Here is a 22,639-nt window from a genome sequence, read left to right as displayed (position 1 = left end):
TGCTCTCACAATAAAGCAAGTACTTAATCTCTGATCAAGACCGGGGTCACCTTGCTCAATTAGATGTGTGGGAAAGTCATCTGGGTAATTCACCTAAAATGGAGCAGATCATTTAGTTCTGAGCTGCTGTGTAGCTGCTGAATCCACAAGTCACTTCACTTATAGCCAAAGGTAATGTTAAGGAATGAAATGGGTAATTTGAAAGAGAGAGCGTAATTGCTAATTATAGGAATGGGAGCTAACATTACTTAACACTTACGCAAAGCTCCAGCCTACGCCCCATGTTTATGTTACCTCATTTAATGCTCACATCAATCCTATGAAGTAGGTACTGTTATTTTCCCCGCTTTTCAGATGAGGAACCCAAGGCTTCCGGAGGTTCAGCAAGTTAGAAGCCAAGCCAGGAGAATGCAGCTTGTCGGCACCAGGGCACCTCCAATCAACCACATATTTCACATATTTACAATAATAAGAATTTTAAACTCTATAGTCAGCTTGACAATAAGCACTAAAATGGATACATTTATTTGCAAAATCGCATCTTGGAAAAACAGAATGGCTTGAGATCATAAACCTTTTGCTGCCATTAGAGTCGGAAGATCAAAGCAAGCTTGGGGACAGTGAAGCTAGCAGGGAACCAGGCTCTGGTGGTGCAGGCACAGGCCCAGCTTCAGGCTAGAGGACACCAACTGGCCACCTGGGGGCCTGAGCCAGGCCGGAGCCATTTTTTGTGTTTATTTGGGCCACACAGTCAGATAAGTTGCCAGTGTTTTAAAAATGGGAAGATGTTACCTTAAAAAAAAAAAATCCAGATCTTTGGATTTCTCTGTGGTCTGCATTCCAGGAACACTGGGCAGGGGCCAATGAGTAGGTGCCTTCATTATTAAGGTCAGTGGCTGGGGCTCGGAGTTTGCATTTCAGATAAATCACTGTGGAGCCTGGGTTGAGGAAGAGAAAGTCAGAAGCAGGATAAACAGAGAGAAGATGCTGAAAATGATTCTGTGATCTCTCCTTAGGAGGATTAGTGGTGGCCCTGGCTGAGCCAGGAAACGAGGAGGATTGGATGTGTTGAGGGTGTTGCATTTCCAGCATCTCTGAGACTTCCCAACAAGATGTTTTCCACTCCGTTGAATACAAGAATCAAAGCTCAAAAGACAAAGCCTGGGCTCAAAATTGAGTGCAGGAGTCGCCAGGCTGCTGAAACAATGAGTCTGGGAGAATATGGAGACCCTTGTGGTGGGACCCTGGAAACTGCATTATCTGAGGGGCAGGTCGAGATGAATTGCCCACAGGAGACTAAGAATAAACCAGGAATCAGGTTTCACAGAAGAAGAAGAGATCATGGTCTCGTTACATGGCAGTTAAAAGCTCCAAGAGAATAAAGACTGAAAGGTATCTACTGGCTTTAGCAATTAGGAGATCCCTGGTGACCTAGGCAAGAACAATCCCAGAGTGCAGGGAGAACAACAGTTCTGGCAGACTGAAGAGTAGATACAACCATCTAGCTGTGCAATTCAGCATGACCCCATAAAAGACAATCACCATTATTCAGAGATGCACACTGAGACTTGCCGAGGCTGAGGACTTAGCTAACTTGCTCATGCCAGGAAGTTCAGAGCAGTGTCGTTGTTGTTGTTGTTGTTGTTGTTGTTGTTGTTGTTGTTGTTGTTTTGAGATGGAGTCGTGCTCTGCTGCCCAGGCTGGAGTGCAGTGGCACGATCTCGGCCCACTGCAACCTCCGCCCTCCGAGTTCAGGTGATTCTCCTGCCTCAGTCTCCCGAGCAGCTGGGATTACAGGCGCCTGCCACCGTGCCCATCTAATTTTTTGTATTTTTAGTGGAGACGGGGTTTCACCATCTTGTCCGGGCTGGTCTTGAACTCCTGATCTCGTGATCCACTCGCCTCGGCCTCCCAGAGTGCTGGGATTACAGGCGTGAGCCACTGTGCCCGGCCACAGAGCAGTGTCTTAACACCAGATCTTCAGGCTCCGGGACCAGATATCCAGCCAGCCATCCTGCCTTTTTCTATCTGTTAGATACACCAAAGATTGGAAATGCAGCGTGATCTCTGGATATTTCTAAACCCTTAGTGACCATCACCTTTTATGCTCATAGTAGGGCATCCTGTGCTTCAGACCCGCTGGCTAGAGGTTTTGTTTAAACAGAATGAGGAGTTTCGAAAAGTTTCTGGCAACAGAGACTAGTTACACTCTTGAATCCCATTTTCTGCTCCTGGACACACAAAAACACTGCACTCCCCACCCTTATAGCAGTCAACCTGGAGACTTGTGAGTAGATGCTAGCCAGATGAGGTGATATGCCACTGCTGGGCCTGGTCCTGAACATCTCATGTGTCAACCAAGCCTTTGCTCCTATGTGCCCTGAGAATAGGCAGATGGTGGGGCCACAGGCTGGAAGGAGTTTGGGTTTCTGAGTCACTGCTGGCAGGAGAACCATGAGGAAAAGCCACTTAGCCCGCATCAGACGTGACATGAGCAAGAAAGGAGCTATGATTGTATTACGCCACTGAGACTTCAGGGTTCCTGTGTTACTGCCACACTGTTGGCCCGCGTGATGGATGTCGCTGGTAAGATCACTGAGTCAGAGGCACAGGGCAACAGCACAGCAGGCTTGGGCTCCATGCTCATGGGCAGGGGGAATGGAAGTAGAAGTTTCAACATTCTCTCTTCCAGTCAGTGAATCCCCTTGATCCCGTCTGGGGTATGTATTTCATTGTTGAAGCCCCTGGTACATAGAGTTAATGGACCTACTTAACGAGGCCAGTGTCCTGGTGCCCGCTCACCTATCTGGAGCCTTTCTTATATACTTTGAGCTGCTCCCAAGGAGTGTGGTTGGAAATTACCAGCCCCCTTGAAAGCATGAGTAGAGGAGAGCTCCCTAGTGTCCAGTCCAGTTTGGGATTGTGAGAAACTGTGCTGGACTGAAACCTACATCCCTGCACCTGGGATGTAAAGATCCCTAAACTGTGTGGCTTACGGTGGAAACAAGACCCAGACTCAGACCTTCCTAGGGTTCAAACCTGGTCAACACCAGGAGCCTGGCACCTATCCCCACTGTTAGGTAGCAGGGAGCTCTCACTTTTCACTCCCTCTTCCCAAATCAGAATCTTTCCAGTTAATCAACACTTCAGTTCCTTGGGGAATCATTTTATACTGTGAATGATACCCCAGTAGAACCAATATGAAAGCTAAGATTGCCAGAAAGCAGACTTTCTTAAACCTTGCCTATCTAGAAAAAAATAAATTGCATATCCCATTTTTCATAACAAGAAACTGCAAGTTAATTAGTCTTTATTAATAAGGCCTGGCTACAGTGGCTGAAAGACATCAGAGTTTATTCTTTCCCATGAATGAGGCAGGTAATTTGGGCCTGGTGGGGCAGCTCCACAAGGCGTTGGAGCTCCTTCCGTCCTACTCTGATGTCTACCCAGCTGTCACATTCACACTCCAGGCGGCACCAAAGGGGACGCATGGAAAGGGACAGAATAGCTTCCTCACAGATGAATTGGCAACCTTTTTGGAAGTCTCTTGACACCTGTCGTGGCTCATTGGACAGTTCTGAAGCATGTGGCTACATCTAACTACACTAAGAAATGCAGCCATTTAGCCAGGCACATTGCCCTGAGCACAGCTGGGAGATTCCTGCTGGAGAAGGGATGCTGGGAACAGGTGACAGGCAGCAGCTCTGCCAGCCAGGGTGAATTCCTGTTAAAATGCCTGGTGGTTCCCATTTTGGCTTTCTTTTGTTGACCACAGCTTTGGGGATCTTTGGACAATGAGTTCATATCCATAGTAGATGAAGAGTAAGTGAGAATTAACATGCCCACCCCCCAAAACACATTAGCCCTTCTAAATCGATCATTCCTCTGCCTTAGAGATTGCCCACAAAATGTTCTAATAGGTGTGATTTTAAAATCCATTAATTTGGCCAGGCATACCTGTAATCCCAGCAACTTGGGAAGCCAAGGTGGGAGGATCACTTGAGCATAGGAGTTTGAGGCTGCAGTGAGCTGCAATCTCACCACTGCACTCCAGCCCAGGTGATGGAGCGAGACCCTGTCTCTAGAAAAAGATCCATTGATTAATAAATGTTATTAAATATAACCCAATGCACGGATAATTTTTTATGTTTATACTATGGACACATACTTCCATTCTTTTAGATATCCACTGGTTAATAGCATGATAATCCCGTGACCCCATAATCTCCTTCCCCCAGAGCCATGATTTATGATAGAAATATGTACTTGCCTGTTGGAAGGATGAATTTGTTGATTTTCAAATGAAGACATCAATATTTCATATTTCTAAACTCAGTTTTCTCCCCTCTTAATTTTTCTGGTATCGTGCAAATAGGTTTTATAATACTCTTGTGGTTTCCTTTATTAGAAAAACATAGTGATGTGTACTGTTGAGCTAAATGACAATATTACAGGTCATAAAAAAGATTTAGTATTTGAACCTTTGCACTATTCAAGCTCATAAAGCCATTCTCAGCAAGGATCAATTTCAATTATGATTTCACTGCTTACATAATGGAGGTGGTGGGGGCCGTCTCAAACCCTGGCTGGGGAGCAGAGAGAGCTCAGGCCATGGGGGAGGGTACACCCTTACCCTGCACACAGCTCCTGGCCTGGAGCTTTCCCTCATCCATGGAGGCGGTTAATTATGGTCCTTCCTTTATGTGACCAGAGTCATTATTGACAGCTGTGTTCCAAATCCAGCTTGCATTTTTAATAAGGTGTCCATGGGGGGAATCCTGGGCAAAGGGGAAGTGCTGTGGTCTGGGTGTCTGTGTCCCCCTTAAAATTCATATATTGAAATCCTAAGCTCCCAGGTGATGGTATTTGGAGGTGGGGTCTTTGGGAGGTGATTAGGTCATGGAGGCTAGAGATGGAGCCTCATGAATGGGATTAGTGCCCTTGTAAATGACACCCCAGACAGCTGCCTCACCCCTTCTGCTGTGAGAGATGACTAGACACTGGGTCTGCTGGACACCTTGATCTCGGACTTCCCAGCCTCCAGAACTGGGAGAAACAAGTATCTGTTGTTGAGGCCTCCCAGCCTACGGGATTTTTGTTATAGCAGCCCAAACTAAGGCGGGTAGCCAAAGGAAAGTCAGGGTTTTGTTTAATCAGCAGCAGGGGGTCAGTGTTCGAAGTTTAGTTAAATAACTAAATGCAGAATCTCATTCTCCAGTAGGGTACAATCAGCACAAAGTCCAGCTCTTTTGCCTGCCTTTGACCTGGAGCCGTCCCATCTGAATTCATGCTGGGGGAGGACAGATCACCCAAGCTTGACAATGGTTCACTTAGCATTTCATCTTGCTGTGTCTAGATGACACCCTAAAGGCCCTCCCTGTGCAAATACTCCCCTAGACTTGGTCTCTCCCCTTCCTCATTTTGCTAAGGATAGTGGCCCATTCTACTTCTGAAACAAGTTTCCATTATCTTCAAATCATGATATACTTGGAATAGAATCCATACCCTTTTGTCCAGCCCCCACATGGAATGTGGTCTCCACTGCCCTTCCTGGGCTGGGCTCAGCTGCCTCCCAGGCCAGCTCCCTGCTTTGTGGTCACAGTTTCCTCTCAGTTTCCTCAGCACACCTGGCTGTTGGCCCCACAGAACCTTTGCACAAAATCTTTGATCCATCTAAAACACCTTCTGCCCAACTCCGCAGGACTGCCTCCTTCCTTCACGAGTCTCTGTGTGAGGCAGCTTTCCTTCTCAACAACCAAAGCGCCACCTCTCACACCCCTTACACCCCATCGGCTTGCTGATGTCCTCCATGTCACCCAATTCCATTCTCCTATTTTAGGCACATTTGCAAGCCAAGGAAGGTGCGGTTCCTAAGAGAGACTTTAAATCACAAATATTTATATTCCTGTTTTTTCTGCCTACAGAGCTGTGACCACATGAGCAGCAGGGGCTCTGAGATGATACTTTAAAAACTAGCTGGCCGGTGCTGAGGAGGGCAGAGCCCTATGAGGTCACCACTGACAGAGCTGGGGACAAATGCATCTTAGGAAAGCAGAGAAGCCAGGCCAGGTCAGTCCTGGGAGCCACTGTCCCATGAAGCAGGGATAACATTCTTCCAGAAAACAATTCCAGTTCTGGGACAAATGTGAAGCTGCAAATTCTACACTATAGACAGAACTGTGATCATTTTATTCTGAATAACTTAGTGGGTGTCACCATGAGCTTAAAAACATTTCACCAAATATGCACACGCTGTTTTAGGATTTGAGCAATGTCATTTCCTAGAAGGTTTTCTGAGATAAACTTCACCTGTAGGTAACCAGAAGTTGACTTGCTGTGGTGAGTTGTTAGGTAAAGCCAATTATATGTCCAGCTGCCAGACAGGAGCATCTTGCTTTTGGAGTGTTGGATCCCGTGCCACTTTTTGAGACAGTAATTAGTAGCAGGAAACTGTCACCAGCCGACTGATAATCCCCCCACCTACAAACACAAATAATCCAGGCATCCTGTGCATCCTTGCTTATCATGGCCAGAAAGTACTTTTCATCTCCATTTCATAACTTGATTACTCTGTGCCTCCCCAAACAGAGCATAAGCTTCTTGAGGCCAGAGATTTTGACTGTCATTCTCATTGTGATCTACTCAGCAACTGGAACAGTGCCGGCACATAGAAGACGCAACGTGCATTTGCTGCATGAATAAACACGTGAACATGATGGCATAGGAGAATGCTACTTTGATGGGGTACATGGGTATCAAGGATTTTCGTTCTGCTCACACAACATGAGATTTGTAATTAAGACACAGATTTAAGGCGGGTGCGGTGGCTCACACCTGTAATCCCAGCACTTTGGGAGACTGAGGCAGGAGGATCACTTGAAGTCAGGAGTTTGAGAGCAGCCTAGCCAACATGGTGAAACTCCGTCTCTACTAAAAATACAAAAATTAGATGGGCGCAGTGGCACATGTCTGTAATTCCAACTCCTCAGGAGGCTGAGAATCGCTTAAACCTGGGAGGCAGAGGTTCCAGTGGGCCAAGATCACGCTACTGCACTCCAATCTGGGCGACAGAGAAAGACTCCATCTCACCAAAAAAATAAAAGACCCAAATTTAAAATCACGATGACCAGAATATGGCTCCATTTCACTCACTGGAAATTATCTGATCTGTAAGATCATTCTTACCAACCCATGAGTGTTTTTTACAGGCATGGGAGTCCACTGACTCTCTAAAATCGCTTGCAAAGTTTTGTTGCAGTGGAGCTGAGAGCTGGGGCCGGCCTGCCTGTTGTGCCCCTCCACGAAACTCCTGGCCACTCATTTGAGCATGCCCCATGAAGGGGGCAGGTGTCTGGCTGGGCTGTTATGTGTATCAAGCATGTGTTCTAAATTACAATTCATTTGTTCTAAATTACATTCATCATTTCTAAATTTGTTCTAAATTTAGAACACAGCCCCGGGAGACCCCTTTCACCCAACCATGGTCTGCAGTCTTGATTCATGTTCTTATTTGAAAAATGCTATTGATAACCTTTTGCTATTTCTGCCTCAGTCTCTTAGGAAATGTATAAAACAGAAAATCACATGTCTTCAAAGCTCTGGAGCCTTACATGATGAAGACAAGCAATGATTTCTCATTTCATTCTTTCTCTTAATCAACTGAATTAATTATATACTCATTTTCATTTGAATATTATGACTAAGCAGACTTCAAGTATAACCATCCATAACCTTGCCTACTCCCATGATGTTTGGATTTTTTTTCAAAGAGAGGAAAAAAACTCCCCTGGCTTCTATTACAGCATAATCCATATTTTGTGCCATCTTCATTTTTTCTCGTGTCTTTTTTCTCTCTCTTTGGGCAATGTCAGTATCATTTCTTTTTGGTAAATTTTAAATCACCACTTAATTTCCAATAGAAAAAAAAGAAGTTTTAGTTACACCTAAAATAATCCCGAACCTCAGACACACGGTGAGCACACCAGAAAGTCAACATTACGTGAATAGAACAGATTAGCCCAGAATACCTCCCATTCATTTTCCCAGGTTCCTAATTTAATAATTTCAGTGACTTTATTTATCCAGACCCTCAGTATGAACTCGGCGTGGGCAGGGTAGACAGCCAAACCTGAAAATTCAAGTTAAAATTCTCATTTGGGAGCTTATGTCGTCTAGATTAATCATCCGCAAGGGTCAAGTCAGCCAAGTAACTCTGGTTCAGCTTAATCTCTGCGGAGGCAGAATTAGTCCTTTACAGTCAAAGTCCTTGCCCCAGCCCCATACATTTCTGTTTTTTTCTTTTCTTTGCTTTTCTTTTCTTTTTTTTTAGACAGAGTCTCGCTCTATTGCCCAGGCTGGAGTGCAGTGGCACAATCTTGGCTCACTGCAACTTCCATCTCCTGGGTTCAAACGATTCTCTGGCTTTAGCCTCCCGAGTAACTGAGTTTACAGACACATGCCACCACGACTGGCTAATTTTTGTATTTTTAGTAGGGACAGAGTTTCACCATGTTGGCCAGGCTGGTCCTGAACTCCTGAACTCAAGTGATCCGCCCGCCTCGGCCTTCCAAAGTGCTGGGATTGCAGGTGTGAGCCACCGTGCCCAGACTGTTTCTTTCTTAAGCTCTTACTTTCTCACATGTGAGTTACCTTGTAGGTTTCCAAGACCGAGGGGACAAGATGGAAAAGGAGAACACAGAAATCTAGCCTGGAGGAGCTGCTCTGTTCCTGTATTTATCTGTGTAGGTGTGAATGAGGGAGAAAATGACAAGAGGATTACATTATTTTGAGGCTGGTTTTTTTTCCCCCGATCATTTACTTTTTGAGAAACAATTGCCCAATACTGAAAGGTATGTCCTTCCAAAATGTTTGTGTTTCAAATGGCTTCCTAATTACCTAGTTTACGGGGGGTGTGTATGGTTATCTGAAGTTACATGGGTATACACTGGTGGTGTGAGGTGTCCAGGGAGAGGAAAGGAAGAGCAGTCCTGGTGGCTCAATCCCTGAAGGATGTGCGGGGGATGGGTGAGAATGTGAACAGACATGTTGGAAGCTGAATCCGTGCAATGGCACCCATGCCTGTAGCCATCTCAGTGGGGGGTCCTTCTACGAACAAGCTTTGATTAATGATATTTTAATGCTAGTTTAGGTTTTTAGCACTCCCATGCCTAAAGGCTCTGAGAGAAGCAAGACCCCCACCCCTGCAAAAAAAAAAAAAAAAAAAAAAAAAAAAAGCAATGATTTTTATGCGTTCCAACAGATCTCTTAAGGGGCAGACGTCCAGAGAGCCAGGTGTGCCAGGGACCTACGGGAGCAGGGCTGAACGTGCCCACTCCAGTCTCTCCAGTGCTGGGAGAGACCTCTAGATGGTGCAGGTGAGTTTGCAATGAGGGAAAGCCCCTCCGCAAGGACTGCGTTTCCAAACTTGCAGACAGGACAGGGAGCAGTAAAGGACGAGTTCCCGGGAAGCCCTTTAAATTGAAAGGAAAAGAAGCAGGGCTGGTGGCAGAGAGGTGTGCCAGGTCCCAGGCAGCCCTACTGGCCCCTAAGGACATAGAGTACCTGCTTCTGAGAGGGCTGCCAGGGTGGCTACCGGTGAAGCCTGTCACCCAGAACTGGATGTACCTGGCTTTCTTCATAGACCCATCTTCTGCTGGGACCGAAGTTGACCTACAACAGGAGCTGGGTAAGCTTTGGTCCCTTCCTCTGGTTTTCTAAACTCTCCAGCTGTGGCTGAGACGGAGGTGTCATGGGCTGGGAGACAGCCTGGGTGCATTTTTGAAATGCATGTCATTTTTGGGTTGCGTTTGAACAAGCTTTACCGATTGCAGTATGTCTGCGCTACCAGTTATAAGACCTGAGATTGTTCCTTTGTTTTCAGGAAAACAGCAGAAACCCCATTTTGCTGTTGGTTGCACATTTGGTTAGGGAGCCAAATTCTGCGTGCGCGTCACAGGCTTTAAGATTTGGGCTACTGAAGCAACGGGTTCTTCCAGGGAGCGTGAAAAGCATGTTTCTCAGGTTTGCCCCTGTGCCCGGCTCACTGGGGAAGGCAGGCACGGCTGGGACTCTAGCTGGGCTCTGTACCTGCCTCCAACTCTGCGTACCCGCTGTGCCCTAAGAGACCTTCCAAGTGGGGTATCCAGTCATGTCTGAGACCCCCCGTATCCTGGCCTCTGTGTTGGTGGTGGAGGGGTGAGGAGAGGGAGAGAAAGAGGGGAGTGGGTACCTATTTGTGATGTTTGAGGTTTTCATTTCCAGCCAAGAGGTTCCTCTCAACACTCTGACAGACCGTGGGGCTGTTTGGGCTCCTAGACAGGAGCCGGCTCTGATTCCCAGCCTCCCGTAGCAGCTAGTCTTTGAGATATCAGCTCAGGGAGAAGAAGGTGGCTGGGCGGGGAGGACAGCAGGTGCGGTTCCCACTGGGTTTTCCTGCCCATGTTGTGTTGGGTCAGCAGCAAGAGGGACAGTTCAAATCTACGAGCAGGGCAGATGCCAGTCAGTGGGGAGTCCCACACAGTCGGGGGCACACGCATATGAGGAGACTTACGGAGAGACAGGAGTACCACCATCCTCTTCCCCGGTCCCCAGGCCACTGCTCTGTGGCTCTGAAGTGGCATTTTTGAGACACTTCCTAAGCAAGAGTGAAACTGTGACAAAGAGGTGAAGAGCCATAATAGACTGAAGGAGAAAAGGGATCCAGGCATCTAAAATAGAGAATGTGTCTTTCCTGGCTTGATACGCTGAGATTTCTATGTCATAGCCACTTAAAGCCTTTAAAGATACATTTTGACAGAAGCTACCAAAAAGAGAGTGACTCTGGTCAAGGCTGGGAAATAAGCGTTTGTTCCGATGACTGTCCACGTGCACGCTTCACGGCTGGGAAAGTTTGGCAATCCTGGTGGTGATCGGCGGAGTCTCTGCTGTACCCCTCCCCATCCCTAAGTGGGCCAGGCTGTGCTGTGGGAGGATTAATTTGTGACAGCACAGTTGGAGGATAATCTTGGAAGGACCGGTCTTCGAGAGGAAAAAGTAAATACAATTTCCCTGAAATGCTTGATTTTCACTCCCTGGCCACTACCTGGTTTCTTGCTTTTGTGAGCTGGACTTTTGTTTTGTTGGGGATACACATTTGTGAAGTTCAGAAGTGTCAGGGGCTCATCTTTGTTTCTCAGGCATCATGGTACCCTCAATGCCTAGCCCAGTGCCTGCCATTGGGCGGCAGCCCAGCATTGCTCGGGAGTGCAGACAGACCTGGTCTTACCCCATCTCACGGAGCACAAAACCGACTTGCCTCTGTTAAACAGGGAGCCTCTTCGTCAAAGTTCCTCAGGTCTCACAGGCCCACAGACGGAAGCTGGGTTACTTGACGCTCCTTTCTGGGTCCAGGTGAGTGCGTTTTGTGGTTTCCAAAGAATAGAATTTATTCTCAAGGAAACGCCCAGGAACCCAGCTTCAAAGACTCAAGCAAATCTGAAATTCAAATACAGGAGCCGTAAACAGGATGGCGTTTGGCAGACAGTCTTGCTGCTCAAGTGGCTCAACCCCTCAGCTGGGCTCAGTTTCCCCTCACCCTCCTCCTAGCCTGCCTAGTGGCTGCCTGCATGCCTCAATTATCCTGGATGACACCTGCCTGCTCATTCCTTTGATGCTGTTTGTGGCTCTGCCTAGGTATTCCACCCACCAATAGTATCATTAATTAACTTACATTAAGCCCACTTAGCACATTAGATCAATTAGGAGACAAAAGCCCCAGCCAACCCTGCCTGTGAGCATGCCGCCTCCATCTCAATGCCTATGATTCTGTCCTTACTGGATTCATATATTACAGGAAGGAATTTCCTAAAAAATAAAGCAAGGAAACATAAGCTGATGCCTGGTCATTTAACCTCTGCTGAACATTTCTCTAGCACTTTACAAAGCGTTTTCATGAATGTCTTCTCTATTTTCCCAATAAGGAAATTGAGGCTCAGAGAGGTTCACTGACTTGCCCAAAGTCACACAGCTCGTAATGATTATGGGAACACCAAAAACTGGTCTAGATTAGCACTCAGAATGCCCAGGCCTTGTGCGGAGCCTGTCACTGGTAATTGGAGGGGCTGAGACTAGAATTTGTGTCCTCTGCCACCAACACTGCCACATTTTCCCCCACAAGGAGATGGTGCAATGACAACCACCAGGGATTATAAAAATAAGAGTGGAGTGAGCCACACCCAACTTCCTGTATCTTAGTTTCCCAGGGTTGTGTCAGCCCCAGACACACTCATATCCTGTCCTCAGCGGCGAGGGATCAAGAGGAAACAATCTCAGTTTTGTTCTTTGTGAACCCTCCTGATAAAAGTTAGAGTGTTTGCAGTTTTTATATAGTGAAAAAACTGTCAAATATAGGCCATTGTAGGTGGTTCAGTCGAAGGTAGTCTAGTAACTAAAAAATAATTTAAAATGGCATTTGGGGCTCAGGCATCCCAACAGCCCATTGACCCCTGAGACAAATGAGCTTGACCATATTTAATTTTTCATCATTGTCCTTAGAGTGTCACAAAGCATTACCCAAGGATAACTAACCCTGTACAGTCAAAGCTATGGAAAAAGCTTTGCCCTGGTTCTTGGCAGGGGTCAGCCATTCATTAGGTCGTGTATTAAGGGATCCTGCAACCTATAGTGTCTTCTGTGATAGCACACCCCCAGCACATCATGCATTCCATGAAAATATGTCCAATGAATGAATGAATGAACGGGCTTCTTCATCCTTCTTGTTAAGAGAAAGGTCACCAACTGTTCCAATGACACAGTTAGGGACAAGGGGGCTGCTCGAACATCAGCATCCCCTAAGTCAATAAGCAAACAAATCCTAGTTAGCAAAGGTACCCTCTCTGGGGACAGAGACACCTGTTATTTCTCAAATGCTGCGTGCCCAAGGGTGGCAAACACACTGTTTGGACCCCAGGAAGGAGCAGACACATGCGGGTGAAGCTGGAGGCCCTGCCTCCTTGCCCAGATCCTCTTGCCCAGGCACACTCTGGAAATGCCCATCACGTTATACACCTACGTACACATGCAATCAACCAGGAGGCCTTTGTTTTCCATTTCCGACAAAACAGAGGACTATGGAAAACAGGTGGGCCATAAGGAGCCCCACAGAGGAAGATGCACCTGTGGTGGTAGCCCTCGCTGCACCACCCTGCGAGCTCATGCCAGCTTCACTCACTTCACGGTAATTCAGACCTACTGCTCCAAACATAGGAGGAAGGTGCGCCTTCACTTGTGAGTCAGATGAAATCAGCAATGAGGGCAATAACAGCCACAGTCACGTTACTCTTACTAACAGCCCTGAGACCCGCAGTGCAGTGCAGAAGCCAAGCTTAGCAGTGGGCTTGAGGCTGATATTGTTAACTGATACCATTCAATGGCTAGATATAGGCAACTAAAAAGTGAGCCCAAATACTGAAATATGATACAGTATTCGTCTCCTGAAAATAAAAAAAAGAGTTGATTCTGCCAACAATACCTTAATCCTGAGAGAAAGCACTGCAAAACCAGACTGCAAGCAAAAAATGAGAGGGCATGCACTGTTTTGATGACTCTCAGATCGTTACCAAATCATTCTCTTAAAACTTCCATTTGCCATATTTCCAATCCCATGTTTGCGCGGAATCCTGCATGCACAGGAGGAAGCAGGCAGGATTTCAAGTTGGTTTTAGCGCACATTCATTCATTCAGCAAATGTTTTATGGGCATCTGCTACATGCCAGGCACCATGCTGGGATGTAGTGAGTGACACAGTGGTCCCATGGGTGAGGAGAGAGAACATCCCTGCACTCACAGAACTTAGATTCTGCTGCAAGGAGAGAAGCCATAATGCATAAATCCAGCGCCATGAAAAAAAAAACAAACCAGCAGGGCAGGCAGAAAGAAGGTGCCCGGGGTAGTGGTGGGGGCCTCTTGGGAAATGAAATAGTTGAGTAAAGACCTGGATGAAATGAGGGAGTGAACCAGGACACTGGCAAGAAAGGAGGCCCTGGGGTGGGGTGAGCTGGAGGTGTCCCTGCACCACCTGGAAGAACGTGCTGCCAAAGCAGAGGGAAGGAGGGTTGAACAGGAGGAGAGGAGAACCAGAAGCCTGAGCGAGCCATGGCAAGGGGGCTGGGCTCTCATTGAGTGTGACAGAAAGGCAAATAGAAGTCAAGTCAGGGCGGAAGTTCAGCTATGGTGGCTCATGCCCTGTGTCGTTCTGGAACAGTTAGTGCCCACACCACCCCATCCCATACCACGCCGGTCACCGTATTCTGAGTATCAGCTCCTAAGGAGCTGGGTCTCCAAGTAGCCTCTTCCTGAGAGAGCTGGCTTGGCTGGGGTGCTGGGCAGGAAGGGCAGGCAGCAGGAGGGCTGGCAGGAGAGGAATGATCCATTTCCACCAACACCTGCTCCCTTGGCCATTAACACGTGCCAAAGGGATCCATTGCTGAGAAAAATTATAAAGACCCTAACTTGAAACACATGATTACACTTCCAAAAATCTGAAAGTAGATTATCAAGACTCAATAAGTTGTGCAGAGAAAGAACACTCAGCAACAGACATCGCCGTCGCCCTCCTTGCAGCCCTGCCGGGACACTCTCACAGTCGCAGAGCCACTGGCCAGCTGCACTCGCTTCCTCCTCACTTGGAGAGAGGGACACCTTCCAGCATTGGATGTGAGATGGAGTGATGGAGTAGGGACACAGTGGCTCCCTGACAGCTCAGTTGGCAAAACTGTTGGGGAATGGGTTCGGAGATCACTGATGCCCTGGGCCAGCATGCCAGAGCTGTTCCTGTTGACTCCATATGGCCTTTGGAGTTGGGGAGAAGCTGGCTTCCCTGCCCTGTCCCACACAGAGCCACCAGCACCTGGAAAGTTTGATTTCCTTCCTCGTAACTGGAGGATGGAGGTCAATTAGGAGGGAAGTCAGCCTGGAGGAAGATACCTGTCTCTGAGAAGTCCAGGGCAGTCAAGGCAGACAGATGGATCATGAGGGAGGAGCTGGAAGGGCAGGATTGTTGACCTGATGTCTGGTTGGGGTCTGATGAATACAGGAAAGTGCAAGTCCACGGGGAATGCTCCAGTGGGATACAGATGTCTATTAAGTTGGTTGATTTTATTTACCCAGTTAGATGTGGTTTTATGGTTTACTGTTTGGATTGAGGCTCTGTATCCGTGCATAATAAACATTACCTCTGGCCCAGAAAAATCCTAATCCTTAAAAGTACGGCAATGCACTGAGCATCCCTAAAAGGTACTTTAGAGGAGTCTCAAGGTTCATTTTCTTTAAGATTTAGTCCTTAATAAAGACTCAGAATGGCTGTTCCTAAAGCCTCCTGTCCATAATGAAGAAGCGGCATCCCCTGCAGGAAGCCTGTATCTCCAAGAAGTGTGGCCGAGGGAGGGCACTGACAGCTGAGTTTAGAGTGGGATCTGTAAGCAGCACAAACTAATCGTGCATCGGTAGATTTGCAGAGTGTGGTTTTCTGTTGATGGGTTTCTTTATGGGCAATAAAATCTCTAATAAGTATCATTTACATTCAGCAGAACTCTTTGAATTTTAGCTCATTCTTAGAGAGATTTGGAGAGAGAGAGACCATCCCTGCACATGCAGCAAGCACCTGGCCTGTCTGGGTGGCCAGTCCTTGTTCTGTGGCCACTGTGATCCTTGCCAAGGTCCAAGTTTCCCGCCAGCACTCACTAAGCAATTTTGCTTCTCATTTTATGGGCAGAGGTAACCAAAACAAGGAGACTTAGGTGACTCAGGACACTCAGTTTTGAGTCAACTCTTAAAACCAGGAGACAAAACTTTCTCTAGAATTACTGCCAGTTGGTTTCCAACTTGAGGTTTCCAGATGAAAATTATTATCCAAACAGACCACACACAGCACTCTGACTTGCCTTCGGTGCCCGGCGTGTGCGAGGGAAATGGCGCTGGAGAATATTATCCTGATGATTATCACAGTTGTTGCTTTTGAAGGCAAATATTTATTTTGTGAAGATTGCAAAATGAAGTACGACAGAATGTTGAGCTCCTCCTTATGTTTACAGAATAAACAGAACTGAGACACTGGCAAACGCCAATGTCCCTAGTTCTCAAAGGACTGGCTGCATGCCTCCCGCAACATCAGTTAAAGCAGGAGCCTCTGGAGATGCAGGCCTTTGGTGGTGGGATAGCCTCCCACCAGGGAGGGTCTGAGGCTTCCACCCACCTCCATGGGTTCATCTCTGTAAACAGCTCTCCCAATGTGGGCTGGATGGGGTTTGAAGTGGCTGCTTTCCTGTTTACGCTGGAGCACAGAGAGGACACTGCATTTGCCATAAGACAATGGGCTCTACTCAAGGCTTTGTGAGAAGATCTAATAGAAATAGAAGACCTGGCCCCTATTCTCATGGCCTAAAGCGTTGAAAGGAGGAAATAGGAGAGATAGCCAAATTGCACTGCACTGTGACTGAGCTGTTAAACGTCTGTCCCCGCCATGGCACTGACTGTGCCCTCTTTGAGGACAGGGACCATCATCTTCATTCTCTGGCACCTAGCACAGTGGCTGCACACAGTAGGTATTCAATAAATGTTGAAGAAACCCACATTTATTGGGCATTTGTTACTTTCTTAGCATTTCCGTCTTAATCTGCACAGCAGTCCTGTGAAATAGAGACAGTCATCACTGCTTCACACATGTGCAGAGAAAGGCTTGGAGAGGTGAGGTGGCTTGCCTGAGACCTCCCTCCTGGTAAGTTCATGGACTTCGCCTTGCTGTAGTTTCCATGGGCTCATTCAGAAATGAGAGCTGGGATGATGTGGGCTGTTTCAAATTAGCTTGAAGTCTAACCTTGTATCATAACTATCTCAGGTGCGGGGACAGTAGATATCGGGCAGGGGTCTAGGTATAGACATATGTGTAAAAGGCTAAACATGGCTGAGCTGCCCAGAGACACCTCAGCAGACAGCCCTGCTGGCTGGCCCCAGGTCCTGGACAGGTGTTGTTTGGGCTGCAGGATGCTGGGAACTAGAGTGGAAAATGGAAGCTTCTCTTTCTATCCCCAAGGCCAAGAGCAGACCTGGCCAGCCATTCTTCTCACAATAGCAGTCGCACCAGACCTAAGACGCGCCAGACAACTTCAACCTCAGGAGCCTTTCTTCTTCCCTGAAGTCGGGTTGGACTGGTCCTGGTGGGGTTGGACTGGCATGGGCTAGCCACCTGGGGCAGGTGCGGCTCTGGAAAGAATGCTGGCGGCAGGGTGGGGAGGAGCCCAGCCTCAGGTGGACACTGTCCCAGAGCCAGCCCCTTCCCGTGCTAGTGGTGGAACTTCAGATCATCATTGCCGGGTAACTCTGTCACTTCAGTTCCCCAAGGGAAGGTCACACACTTGCCTCATGGGAATATTGTGTGGATTTCCGAGAGCCAAGGCAGGCAGAGTGCTTAGAACGGGGCATGGGCATGCTGGAAGACTCGCCCATGCTCCGTATGCACTCACGGGCTGAGTTTAACGGGTCACCTCAGCCTCTTCCTGGCAGTCATTCCCCATGGTCTAGTCCATCAGAGGTCCCTGTCTCTTCTTGGAGCAATCTATCAATTTGGCCAGGTTTCAAAACGCCATCTGGACCCTGCGGTTAAGGGGCAGCTACACAGGGGTTGGTGTGGGGACAGAGCAGGCTCTGCCAGCCCCCATGGAGTATGGTGCCAGGTTGGCCACCTCCCCAGCAGTGACACCCTGACCCCACTCTGACCACACTTATTCAAGCTCAGGGCTGCTGCATTTGTTCCCTCTGCCTAAAACACACTGGCCCAAGATGTCTGTGTGTCTTGCCCATTCCCTTCAGGTCTATTATATATATAGATAAAATATATATAAATATATATATATATATTTGAACGTAGAACTTGGTGAGTAATAAGCATTAGTTTCAAATCACGACTTGCTGCTGAGGTGAGGGGCAGGACATGCCCACCAGAGCGGGAGCGGCAGTTTCCTCCTTGCTCTCCAGAGTCTCCCAAGGGGGCTTTTGCTCTCCTCACCTTCGCAGAGGTTTTGGGATGTGACTCACATGGGCCTCCCTGGGATTCTTTCACTGCAGAACTATCCGGAATCAGTGAAGCAAATAGGGAAGAGAATGCAATGAGCTGGGGTTAAAGAACAACCAGGAGGCCTTAAAATAGTACAGTATCAGGTTGAGAGCAGAGGAAGTGGTAAGTGACTTGCCTGCCCCGCCCCCACCCCCCCGCCGCCCCACGGCATCCAGTTGAACTTGACAATGGCTGGTCTGTGAAGTGTGAGTGTGCCCATGATCACTGATACAGCAGGCTTGGGAGGTGAGTGCATCACACTGATTTTCAAGTAAAGAAGCAGAGGCCAGGAGAGTCACGTGCCTGCCTCATCTCAGCCGGCGCAATAGAGCCACAGCACCCTGCTTCCCACCCCCCAGCTGTGATGCCAGGTGTTTCCCCACCCATGTGTTGCCCGTCAGAGCCAAGCTGGTTGTCAGGGCCTAGAGGGAAGCATGTCATGTCAGATGGCCAAAGTGAAGAAACTCTAATCAAGGGACCCATTTGGCTGGTGGCATGTGCCTCGGTGGCTCCTCCTCTGTTGGCTACAGCTGCCTGGACCTGCTCAAGCCCTCCTCTCCTCTGCAGTTCCTGCCGTCTGCATCCTTCATGATTAATCTGACCCTGGGTAGGGAGGCAGGAGGGGCTTCTCTTCTCCACAGTCCTGCACCTCAGCAGCCTGGCTCGGGGTCTCCAGGCCCCCAACCGCCACCTGACATGCCCCTAGCTTACTAGCTTGCTTTCTCCAACCCCTCCTTCAGCTGCTGGGGTATGCCATACGTGTGTGTGTGTGTGTGTGTGTGTGTGTGTGTGTGTGTGTGTGAGAGAGAGAGAGAGAGAGAGAGAGAGAGAGAGAGAGCCACCAAAGCTTGGGATGGGGATTGGACCAGGCTGGGGGAAGTGGTGGGGCAGGAGGCAGCCCAGCCCAGGGTCAGCCTCTGCAAACAAGAGTGTTGGAGGGAGTGAGGTTCACCAAATGGAAGAGGCAAATCTGACTCTAAACTTCCCCGACCAGATGACACCTTTGATTCTGCATGTCTGGGCTCTAAGGTGCAGATTCGCCTTTTACCCAGCAGCAAGAAAGATCTGTTCCTTAGGTGAGGGTCAAGTACTGGGGTGGTGAATGGAGAAACACAGTGAGAGGGAGGGGCAGCCTTGGCATCCTCAGATGGTTCCACATTTCCGAGTTTTCGGTGAATCTCATTTTCCACAACACTGAACGTTTTTGAAGCTGGCACCTCTCTGCTTACTGAGTCGATGCCTCGTTGGAAATGGAATGTCTGTACTTCACACACCACACCCGCTCCTGCCCCTGCTGAGAACTCTCCCGGGTTAATGGTTTCCTTTTGGAAAGCTTTCAAATGGTCTTCGTTGGAGTTTACATTATCTGCTTCCCTCTGCCCTGTATGTGGATTATTTGCCTGTTGGGTTTAATTTAACCAGATTTGCAGCTGTGCTAACAACTTCATTGGTGCTCTCCTGCTTTCAGAATGGATTTTCCCGTCTTTTCTTCATCTTACCGATAGACGGTCTTCATACCGAAGCCCACGCGGGGTTGGGCGTTGTCTGCTGGTGTTCTGCCTCACTACAGAACGCATTTCCTCTGACTGAACTTCACTGCATCTCAAGTTCTAACTAGGTCGCTCTAATATTTTAATAGGAATAGTTGAAATAAATTATTTATTAAAAGTCACTGTTAAACAAGAAAAAAAAGCCTTTCCTCGGTGCTCTGAACCTCAGGCTCCTTGGGAGGATCTGCGTGTTCCCTAAGCCTGTGGCTCCCTCGGAGCTCTACCCTCTAGAAATACATTGTGAAACTCTTGAGGCGTCTACCAAATATGACAAACTCACAGATTAGCAAAGACACGCAGAGTCGACCAAGTTTGATGTTTTTGTTTTTTTAATGAGCTTTTTGTACTTAATAGGAGACCTGGCCACCTAATACAACGGTGATTATTGGGAACCACAGAGATGTAATCAGATGTTCTAGACATGGATGGTGTATTTACCCCTTAAAACCCTTCCATGCCCTGCCTGGATCCTTTTCTGCTCCATAGACCATTCCCAGTGAAGGCCGTAGCTCAGCAGGTCCTGTACTTGGCATTACAGAAGCGGGACCTGTGTAGCCTTGCCCTCTGGGGCCATTTGCTGGTCTTTGTACCCTGGGCTCTTCCCTATGTCAGTGCCATTTGTTGGGAGAAGGAAGAACGACTTTGAACCGCAGCCCTGTTCTATGGATGAAGGTGGCTGGAGTTCCTCTACGAGAATAGAAGCTCCCTGAGGAGTTTCATCTACATCCACAGAGGCCATAGATCCTGCCTGTAGATAAGAGAAAAAGCAAATGGCCGTCGTTTCTTTACTGTGTCATTTAGTATGATGTCTTGTGGTTGATGAAGGCTTCAAAAGTGTGTGAACCAGAAGTAGAACAAGAAAAGAGGGTGCGGCACTCAGCAGGAGCTGTCCTGAGGTCTCTGTGGGTCCTTCAGACACCAAGTCCTGTTTCCACCCTCAGCTCTGAGGCCTTCTGTTCACTGGGGAATCTCCAGGGCTTTGTCAGCATTTGAAACAACAGTGACTCCTAGTGAGAGCCGGGTCCCAGGAGGGAGGACGTCCAGATGCCCCCAGTCCCTCCTCACACCCAGGAACAGTCTTCCAGTTCAGGAACACTTAGAAAGGGTGCGCTCCCGGCCAGTCACAGTGGCTCACGCCTGTAATCCCAGCAATTTGGGAGGCTGAGGTGGGCGGATCATGAGTTCAGGAGATCGAGACCATCCTGGCTAACACGGTGAAACCCCGTCTCTACTAAAAATACAAAAAATAAGCCGGGCAGTGGTGGTGGGCTCCTATAGTCCCAGCTACTCGGGAGACTGAGGCAAGAAATGGCGTGAACCTGGGAAGCAGAGCTTGTAGTGAGCCGACATCATGCCACTGCACTCCAGCCTGGGCAACAGAGCAAGACTCCATCGAAAAGAAAAAAAAGAAAAAAAGAAAGGGTGAGCTCCTCAGGAGCAGAGCTGAGAAGCCACCACATCTCTGGGCAGCATGGGCAGTGCTGTTGGGCCGTGGCAGGATGGTCACTCCTCCTGGCCAGGGGTGCGGGGCATGTTGGTATCCTTTAGCCTTACCCATCTAGGAAAACTCAGGCCCAGGCTAGTGGGGGCCACCGGAATCATCAGCGCCTCCTTATTGGCGTCCTGATCACAACACAGGTGTCTTTCTAAATGGGAGCTTGTTCTTTCCAAACTGGGAAGTCAGAGGTATTTGGATAGTTTTAGATTTAGTGCACCCTCAGACACCTTTTCATCTTAGCATTTGTCAGTCCTCACTGTGCACCCAGATCTGGGATTCTAATGCCAATCTCCAGTGAAAAGAACCAGGGCTCCTTGGAGAAGTGGCTGACTCCAGAACTGGGGCAGGGAAATTACAAGAGAAGCCTGGAGCACCTTGTAGTGCCAGAAAGTGAAGAGGTCCTAAGAAAAGAAAAAGAAGAAAAAGAAAAAAAAATGGGAGCATGTCTAAGGGACACACAAACCAATTAAAAGAGCTCCCAGTCACCGAAGCTGGGACAATCTGAGCAGCAAAATAAATAATGTAATGTTGGATTATAACCCGGAGTTTAAAATGAATACCCATGTGTTCACACTGAAAATAAATGATGGATGGATGGACAAATACATAACAGAGAAGAGGTAGGTCTCCTGTGCAGAGGAACTCCAGGTAATTCTTGTAGATGCTGTGCCCTTGAGGAGGTGGAGCAGATAACTCCCTCCCTTAAGTGTGCGCTCCAGCTGGAGACTTCCTTCTAAGGAGCACCGGAAGGAGTCACTTCACAGTGGGGAATCCTGCCAGTCACTGCCTCATCCCAGTGATCAAGGCCAGCATTAGCAATCCTGAGCCATGCTGGTAGCATGAACCGTTCACGTGATGAGAATGGCACATTGCCTCTGTGGTCTTCCTCCCAAACCCATAACCCCAGTCTGTCACTGCGGAAAAACATCTGACAACTCTCAATTGAGGAGGATTCTACAAAACACCTGGGCAGTGCTCCTCAAAACTTCCGAGTCATCAAAAACAAGGCAAGTCAGAAATTGTCTTGTTAGCCAAGAAGAGCCTAAGGAGGTATGATGACTAAATGTAAAGTGGGATGCTGGATGGGATCCTGGAACAGAAAAAGAACATTAGGAGAAAGCTAAGGACATCTGAAGATGTATGAACTTCAGTTAACAATAATGCACCAGTATTTGTTCATCAGGGATGACCACTGTATCGCATCATGTAAGATCCTAAAAGGAAAACTGGTGTAGGATCCCAGGGAACACTCTGTATGTATTTGCAACTTTTCTTTTCTTTTTCTTTTTTCTTTTCTTTTTTTTTTTTTTTTTTTTTTTTTTTTTTTTTTTTTTTTTTTGAGACAGAGTCTCACTCTGCCACCCAGGCTGGAGGTGCAGTGGCGCGACCTCGGCTCACTGAAACCTTTGCCTCCCGGGTTCAAGCAATTCTCCTGCCTCAGCCTCCTGAGTAGCTGGGATTACAGGCGTGCTAATTTTTGTATTTTTAGTAGAGATGGGGTTTCAC

At 47.9% G+C, this 22,639-nt stretch overlaps 1 protein-coding gene across 2 annotated transcripts in view; it reads left to right on the top strand.

Annotated features, from left to right (window-relative positions):
• Positions 1-9,417: 9,417 nt before the first annotated feature.
• The window catches only part of EDAR (ectodysplasin A receptor), a 92,606-nt gene continuing 79,384 nt past the window's right edge, over positions 9,418-22,639 (top strand). The window contains exons 1-2 of one of the 2 annotated variants that reach the window (XM_030921739.1): positions 9,418-9,685; positions 11,175-11,388. The gene's annotated coding sequence lies outside the window, so the exon portion shown is untranslated. The remainder of the gene's footprint in view (positions 9,686-11,174; positions 11,389-22,639) is intronic. The other variant, XM_030921738.1, reaches the window with a different exon arrangement.

The sequence above is a fragment of the Rhinopithecus roxellana genome, chromosome 17 (assembly GCF_007565055.1).
Source record: "Rhinopithecus roxellana isolate Shanxi Qingling chromosome 17, ASM756505v1, whole genome shotgun sequence".
In the NCBI taxonomy this organism is placed as follows: Eukaryota; Metazoa; Chordata; class Mammalia; order Primates; family Cercopithecidae; genus Rhinopithecus; species Rhinopithecus roxellana.
This window is presented reverse-complemented; position numbering and strand designations above follow the sequence as displayed.